The sequence below is a fragment of the Callithrix jacchus genome, chromosome 16 (assembly GCF_049354715.1).
Source record: "Callithrix jacchus isolate 240 chromosome 16, calJac240_pri, whole genome shotgun sequence".
Lineage (NCBI taxonomy): Eukaryota > Metazoa > Chordata > Mammalia > Primates > Cebidae > Callithrix > Callithrix jacchus.
The window spans coordinates 14,766,118-14,774,612 of record NC_133517.1 but is presented as its reverse complement, the minus strand read 5'-3'; positions in this window follow the sequence as shown (position 1 = coordinate 14,774,612).

Here is an 8,495-nt window from a genome sequence, read left to right as displayed (position 1 = left end):
CAGACTTAATCTGCAGTATAGAACAAATTGACCTAATAGGTATCTACAGACCCTTTCATCCAATGGCTACAGAATACACATTATTTCCCTCAGCACATGGATCGTTCTCAAAGATAGATCATATGTTATATCCAAAACAAGTCTTAAAACATTCAAAAAATTGAAATGATATCAAGCATCTCTTCTAACCATAATGGAATAAAACTAGAAATCAGTCACAAGAGGAATTTTGGAAACTATACAAACACATGGAAATTAAACGATATGCTCTTGAATGACCAGTGGGTCAATGAAGAAATTAAGAAGGAAATGGAACGATTTCTTGAAACAAATAGTAATGGTCCTTCCTCACATAGGGAGACAATCACCCTCTCATTGTGGTGCTGCCAGTGTCTTGCTCTGGCCTCCTGCCACATGTCACAAATGGGACCAATCTATTTGGTATTGTAAACCAGGTACCAGGCTGTTGCCAGGGGTGGTGCTCTCTATGAATGACACAACTTCTTGTGTCTTACTAAATGTCATGACTTGGCCTTGCTTGTACCCACTAAACATCTCACCTTCCACCCATAGAGTGTGCAGCAAACCTCACTGCTGACTGGGTACAGATAGTGGCCTTTCTTTAGGACTAAATAGACTATTGGGCCTGAGGAGGACTGCCCCGTTCCTCTACCACAGGCCTGTCGTGGCTCATCTGAGATCAACTCCCAAGCGCTTGGGGAACTTTGTGATTGTTACTGTATCTGTTGTTCTTTTGTTGCTAGAGTTTCTATTGCTGCTCTAGCATCTGGCTGCAATGCTGCTCCACGTACCTGGCCCCAGGGAACCTGCAGAAGAATGTGAGGGCCATTCAAAGGTATGCTGGGTGGACTGTAGGGTACCCACACTTGAAAGCAATAACTTAGGCATACCCTTAGAATGACCCTGTATGGCAGACACATCTGAATGTGTGTTCCAAGCTAGAGAATCCAGGAGTGGCCAACCCAGAGACTCATTTCTTATCTATGGTAAACATCGAGCACCAGCCTGTCCTGTGGCACACAGGCTGTACAGGAGATTGAGGGCCTGAGTTTTGGGTTAAATGCAGGTTGCCAGGTGGAGGTCATTAAGGGGAGGATGTTAAGTGAAAATGCTGTATAAACTGCAGGCTGTTTGCAGGTGGTTGCATTTTTTCTGCCCAGCCCATCACCACTGGACCATGCAGTGTTCTTGCCCAGCTTTCCATCACTGGGCCATTCCTGTAATTAATGCAATCTTCTTGTCCAGCCTACACCACTGGACTCTCTCCCCGGTATATAAGCCCTTAATGCAACCCCATGTCTCATTTTGCTGGCTCCGGGTCTCTTCTTTGGCCTCTTGAACATGGTGCCCTCCCTATTGAAGTTAATAGGGGTTTGGCACAACAGCTGTAAGAGAGCAAATCCCACTGTAGATGTGCTCAAACTCTTTTTTGAAGTAATTTAATAGTAGTTAATATAGTGAAACAAGTAACATTGATAATTGGTGTCTATGCATTAGACTTTAAGACAATGTCTAGATGACTTTCATGAGGACAGAGTGAGAAAGTATACCAGAAAATATTTACAATATTTGAGTATAAGTATTTTTATCAACAAGGCAAAATAGTCACTTTTGCTGACACTATTTCAAGTGATGGAGTCTTTAAGGAAATTCTTCTTTAAGTATTTGCTGACACTATTTAAGTAATGGAGTCTTTAAAGAAATTCTTCTTTTTCAACTTTGCATTTGGCCGCATAATAGGAATACCATACACAGACAATGAAGTTTGCCGCATTGACTGACTGTGTCTCACTAAGGATTTCTCTGTGGTGCATGCTGCTATTTGATGGCATTTTATAGAACTTTCAAAATTGGAGTCAATCCTGCCACTTTATCAACTAAGTTTATGCAATATTCTAAATCCTTTGCTGTCATTTTAACAATGTTCACAGCGTTTTCACCAGAAGTAGATTCCATCTCAAGAAACCACTTTATTTGCTTATTCATAAAAAGACGTGCTCAATGCAGGATTACCACACCTTCAATTAGTAAAAAGTGCACTATCTGAGATGCACAATAAATTGAAGCCCAATAAAATATGCCTGGACTCACTTCTTCCCGTCTCAGTGGACAGCGGGTGGGAAGTGGAGGGCCAGAGGTACGTGAAAGATAATCATGGTTTCACTTGGAGTCAGTTTACTAAACCTTCAGTTTTAAGTAGGTTCTTTTTGTTTTTTTTCCAAGGCAGTCTTGCTCTGTTGTCCAGGCCGGAGTGCAGTGGCACCATCTTGGCTCACTGCAACCTCCACCTCCTGGGGTTCAAGTGATTCTCCTGCCTCAGCCTCCCGAGTAGCTGGAATTATAGGTACGTGCCACCATGCCGGGCTAAGTTTTATATTTTTAGTAGAGATGGGATTTCACCATGTTGGTCAGGCTGGTCTCGATCTCTTGGCCTCATGATCCACCTACCTTGGCCTCCTGAAGTGCTAGGTGGCATAAGCCACCATACCCAGCCCTTAACTAGGTTCTTAAAGGAGATCATTTTAAATAGCTTTGTTCAAAATACCTTTCCAAGCAGAGACAATGTTTTATGACACATTCCTCCTTACGTAGTTTAAAGTAGCATTACAAAAACATTGTTCTTATTTTTTCAATTTATTGCTTAAGGATTCACCTGTTTAAATTAGAAGGACATCCAGTACTCATTCATAAACTCTTCTCATCAACAAGGTACAAGCACCCAAAGGACTTACTAAATCCAAAGATGTCAGTTCTGTTCCCAAACACCAAAAGAGAAGTCAGAACAAAATCGCATCTGTTCCCCAGTGGACTCTCATTTAAAATACTGTTGCTGCACATTGTGACACTACTAAAAACTGGTTCCAGCTAACAGCACCAAATGCTGGTGAGGATGTGGAACGAGAACTTGCATTTATTGCTGGTAGGAATACAAAATGGTACAGCCATATTGGAAGACCATTTGGCAATTTATTAGAGCGGTATATACAGTCTGCCATACAAGCCAATAAGAGTGTTCCAAGGTTTTTTCCCAAATGAATGAAAAACTTATGTTCACACAAAAACCTGCACAGAAACTTTAATAGCAACTTATTTCATAATTGCTGAAAGTTGGACACAACCAAGATGTCCTTCAACAGGTAAATTAATAAACAAATTATGGCAAATCCATACTGTGAAATATATTCGATGATTAAAAAAATAAATTCTCAGCCAGGTGCGGTGGCTCACGCCTGTAATCCTAGCACTTTGGGAGGCTGAGGCGGCAGATCACCTGAGGTCAGGAGTTCAAGACCAGCCTGACCAATATGGTGAAACTGCGTCTTAAAAAAAAAAAATATTCTCAGGCCATGACACAGGGAAAAAGTCTTCAATAAATATTATAAGTGAAATCCAGACTTTTTAGACTGAAGCTGGGCTAAAAAGATACATACTCTATGATTCAACTCTATGGCATTCTGGAAAGGCAAAGCTATAGATAGTAAAAAGGTCAACGGCTTCCAGGGGTTTTGAGGGGAGGGAATAATGACTAGGTGGAAAAAGGAAATTTTTATGACAATGAAACTATTTTCTGTATAGTAATATGGCAGATACATGACATTATGCATTTATAAAAACCCATAAGACTGCAGAAGCAGCGAACTTGAATATTAATAATATACTTATTTTATAATAATATATCAACTGTAACAAATGTAACATAGCATAGAAAAATGTTAATAATAGGGGAAACTGAGGGGAACGGGTATCTGGGAAGTCTCTATACTACCAGCTCAATTTTTCTGTAAACCTAAACTTGTTGCAAAAAGGGAACTCTATTAATTTAAAAAACCCAACTGATTCCACACAGCCAGATGACTCTCTGTGATGCTGCTTGTCTGAATCCCTGTGCAAACAGCAGGATGTGTTCCACCTGATATTTTATTATACAATAAAATTACTATATTGGCTTTTTACAGTTTTTATATTCACATGCCATTTCTTCCCCCCAAAAGCTTGACTGCCTTCCCTGGGGGCTGGGTTTCAGAGACCCTTTCTGCTTCAGTCATATACTTTGACCAGACCCTGCTCTTGACTGAAAGTATCCAAGCCTTCCTATTGAATCACAGTCCTTAGTAAATTCCCTTTTCTCTCATGGTGATTTTTTTCCCCTGCCAGGTGACATGGGACCATTTAAATCTCATGAAAGACAAATTCTACAAATAGTAGGAGAAATCAATCTATCTTCAAGAGTTAAAGCATTTGGCAGATCTGAACTCAGAGATGACCCAGGTGTTGGAATTGACAGACAGGCAATTTGATACAACCATGATTAGTATTTAAAAGCAGCAGTTCCCAAACTTTTTGGCACCAGGGACTGGTTTTGTGGAAAACAATCTGTCCACAGACTGGGGGGAAGGATGAGGGATGGTTTGGAGATGAAACCTTTTCACCTCAGATCATCAGGCATTAGTCACATTCTCATAAGGAGCACACAGCCTAGATCCCTTACAGGCACAGTTTACAATATGGTTCCTACTCCCGTGAGAATCTAATGACTCTGCTGATCTGATAGGACGTGGAGCTCAGGCAGTTATGCTCCCTCACCCACCATTCACCCCTGCTGTGTTTCCTAAAAGGCCACAGACTGGTAACAATCAGCAGCCTGGGGGCTGAGAACCTCTGTGTTAAAGGATCTAGTAGAATAGGTGAACAGTTGGCATTAACAAATGAAGAATTTTATTAGAAATGCAGAAACTAAAAAAACAAGTTAAGTGGAAATGCTAGAAATAAAAAACATGGGTTCAGAGGTGAAGAATTCATTCAATAAACTTACTAGCAAACTGGAAACTACAGAAGAATCACCAGACTTGAAAGTAAGTAAATCGGAATTAAACTTAAACACAAACAGAAAAGAGAGAGAGAGAGCTGTGGGATAATAACAACTGTCTAACATGCGTGTAATTGGAGCTCCAGAAGAAGAGAGTGAGAGAGAGAGGTAAAAGAAGAGATGGTGGACAAGAATTATCCAAAATCAACAAAGGAAAATAAACCAACATTTCAAAAGAAAAAAACCCTAAAATATCACTGTAAAACCAATGAGAAGCAAAGTCAAAGGAAAAACCTCGAAGGCAGCCAGAGGAGAAAAAAGTATTATCTATGGTCCAGTAGCGTAGTCTGGCAAAAGAATCTTATGTTCAGTAGGAGTCAAGTAGCAGCCGTCACTGGCAATCTGACCCACTGCTGGGTTTGTCATATTCCTCCACACGCTATGGAAATAGGAAAACTCCTGTAGACTAGTTCTGGTATCTCTAGGTCTGAGCTTTCCAGGATCTTGTCCCTTAATGGTGTTGCCATCTTGTTTTGTACCAGAGTCACTGTGGCTTACAACAGCCAAAGAGAATCTTTCCCAAGCCCAGGTTTTGTTGGCTTTCAAATTTGTCATGAGAGACTGCTGGGATCTGGTTGTGTGAACTGGGTTTATATAGAACTTTCTAGGATTTTATTTCGTGATTCTATCACTAAGGGTTATGGTTGCCTCCTCATGCTTAACTACAGAGGATGTGTCAATGTACATGGTTTTCCACTAGAGGGCGATATGCACCTTAGTCTCTTTAAGCATGAAACAAATTTCTAGCACAAACATTTGTACCTTAGGAAATGAACAAAATGAACGAACTCTAGAACAATAAATATTTACCTTATTTTCATATTACTTCTGATTTGTGCTTTGATTGTAACATATTTAATATTTTCCAGAAATGCATATAATAGAGAAAAAGGCAAGTAAATGTAAGACAAAAACTTGCTAGAGACAAAGAAAGGACATTCTATAATGATCAAAGCAAATCCATCAAGAAGTTATAACAATTATAAACATATATGTACCTCACAACCGATTCCCAAAGTATGTGAAGCAAAAGTGACAGAATTTCAGGGTGAAATAAGCAATTCAATAATGATAATTGGATACGTCAGTATCTCACTTTTAATAATGGATAGAACAGGCCAGGTGCAGTGGCTCATGCCTGTAATCCCAGCAGTTTGGGAGGCTGAGGTGGGAGGATCACATGAGAACAGTTCAAGACCAGATTGGACAACATGGCAAAACCAAGCCTTTAGTAAAAATACAAAAATTAGCTGGGTGTGGTAATGCATGTCTGTAATCCCAGCTACTAAGGAGGCTGAGGCACAAGAAACACTTGAACCCAGGAGGTGGAGGTTGCAGTGAACTGAGATCACACCAGCATGGCCAACAGAGGGAGACTTTGTCTCAAAAAAATAATAATAATAAAATAAAATTAAAAAGAATTTAATAAAAAACTGGGAAATTTATAAATATGTGGAAATTAAAAAACTTAACCCCTAAATAACAAATGAATAAAGAGAAAAAAATCACAAAGAAAATTAGAAAATACTTTCGAGATACATAAAATAAAATAAAAATGCAACAAATCTAAACTTCCAAGATGCCACAAAAGCAGTGCTTGCAGGGAAACTTATAACTGAAATGCCTGCATTAAAATAGAAGAAAGATCTCAAATTAATAACCTAGCCTTTCACCTGGAGAACCTAGAAAAGCAGGAGTGAGATAACTCAAGGCAAGCAGCAAGACAGAATGAATAAAAATCAGAGAAGAAATAAAAGAAATAATATAGAAGATTAATAGACATATCAACAAAACCAAAAGCTAATTACTTAAAAATATCAACACAACATTGACACACCTTTAACTAACCTGAAAAAGAAAGGGGGAGAGGGACTCAAATTATAAAAATTAAGAATAAAAGAGAGTATATTATTACTGCTAACCTTACTTAAATAAAAAGAATTATAAGGAAATGCTAAAAACAATTATATGCAAGCAGATCAGATATCCTAGATAGATTAAACACATTTCAGAAAGATACAAGCTATCAAAATTAACTCAAAAAGAAATTTAAAAAAACTAAATAGATTTACAACCAAAAAATTAAAATAGAATTGAAAAAAATTCTATGAAGACAACTCCAGAACTAGATAGCTTCACTGGTCAATTCAACCAAACATTTAAAGAAGAGAGAACACTAATCCTTTGTAAATTCATCCAAAAATTAGAAGAGAAGGAACTACTTATCAGCTCATTCTATCCATCCATTATTATCTGATATTCATATGAGACAAAGATATTAAGTAAAATGAACTACCGACCAATATCCTCTGTGAGTGTAATGCAAAAATCTTAGACAAACTGCTAGCAAACCAACTCTGGCAACATATGAAAGCATCATACACACGACCAAATGAGATTTACCCCAAAATGCAAGGATACTTTAACATACAAAAAAATCAAACAGGCCAGGCGAGGTGGCTCAAGCCTGTAATCCCAGCATTTTGGGAGGCTGAGGCAGTCAGATCACCAGGTCAGGAGTTTGAGACCAGCCTGGAGAATATGGTGAAACCCTGTCTCTACTAAAACTGCAAAAATTAGCCTGGCCTGGTGGCACGCACCTGTAGTCCCAGTTACTTGGGAAACTGAGGGAGAAGAATCACTTGAACCTGGAGGTGGAGGCTGCAGTGAGCCAAGATCATGCCACTGCACTCGATCCTGGGCAACAAAGTGAGACTCCATCTCTAAAAAAATAAAAAATAAATAAATTCAAACAATGAAATACACAATGTTAAAACAATAAGGAAAAAACCTACTTTATTATCTCCATAGATGCAGAACAAGCATTTGACAAAAAATCAACACCCTTTCATGATAAAAACACTAAGTAAACTAGAAAAAGAAGAGAATTACCTCAACGTGATTGAAGGAAATCTGTGAAAAACCCACAGCTAATATACTTAATGGTAAAAGACTGAAAGCTTTTCCTCTAAGATCAGGAATAAGACAAGTGCTCTGCCACTTCTATTCAACATTGTATTGGAAGTTATATCTAAGGCAGTCAAGCAAGAAAAAGAAATACAAGGAAAATAAAATCATCACTATTTTCAGAATACCTAATTTTACATATCAAAAATCCAAAGGAATCCACAATAAAAGCTTATAGAGCTAATAAACAAGTTCAGCAAAGTTGTAGGATGTAAAATCAACATCCAAAAACCAGTTTGTTTCTATACAGTAGCAGTAAAAAATCTGTAAATAGTTAAGAAAAACAATTCCTTGTACAATAGCATAAATAAAAATAAGATACTTAGGAATAAATTTAACAAAAGAAATACAATAGCTGTACACTGAAAACTACAAAACATTAGAATAACTTACGGTAGACCTAAATAAATAGAAAGGCACCCATGTTTATGGATCAGAAGACAGTATTGTTAGGATGGAATACTCTTTCCAAATCGAACTAGAGATTAACAGCAATCCCTATCAAAACTCCAGTTTCCAGTTTTACAGAGACTGACAAACTGATCTTGAAATCCACATGGAAATGTAAAGTATCCACAGAATATTCAGAACAGTCTTGATAAAGAACATATTATGCTGGGCGCGGTGGGCGGTGGCTCAT